Source organism: Monopterus albus, unplaced genomic scaffold (genome assembly GCF_001952655.1).
Source record: "Monopterus albus unplaced genomic scaffold, M_albus_1.0 scaffold94.1, whole genome shotgun sequence".
NCBI lineage: Eukaryota > Metazoa > Chordata > Actinopteri > Synbranchiformes > Synbranchidae > Monopterus > Monopterus albus.
The window spans coordinates 1,803,427-1,804,085 of NW_018127974.1; positions in this window are offsets into that span (position 1 = coordinate 1,803,427).

The following is a 659-nucleotide window of genomic DNA, read 5'->3' on the forward strand; positions in this document are numbered from 1 at the left end:
CCCTTTTAATTACTTATGTCACCATCAGTCAGATTCAATAGATTTCTACACATACATACTCAAACATAAGAGGCAGTAAATATTAAAGACAGTCCCTGCCTCTATAATACCATCTCAGGTTAATGAACATGTGTGTGTGCTTGGAATGATTTTCCACCTCGATTAATCCCCACTGAGGGCACAGGCTTATCCAGGAGGAATCACCTTTCTACCTTGGCTGCTGGTGGTCAGGCACCCTCCTTTCTTCATCTCTGACACACATCACATTTAACTTTGCACTTTTGGTTTGTCAAAGGCCCGTCTTCACTGCTTACTTCAATCACCGGCCATGTTAGAGACACGTTTTCACTCATCACTCTGAGCCGTCGACCCCTTAGACACATGTTTTCACTGTAGCTGCACTGGTTCAGTTCTAGTTTGGTTCAAAGGATCGTCATGTACTGACATCTTCAGAAAATCTATTTCTCTGTTTTCCTCTTTTTACCATGAAAACTACACAACAAAATAACAATAAAGAATTTTAAACATGTCCAAGAGGCACGTTAACAATACTGAGCACAAATACTAAACTCTGACAAAACTGAAGTCATTGTGCTTGGGCCTGAAAACCTTAGAAATCTGCTGTCTAATCATATAGTTACTTTAGATGACATAGCTCT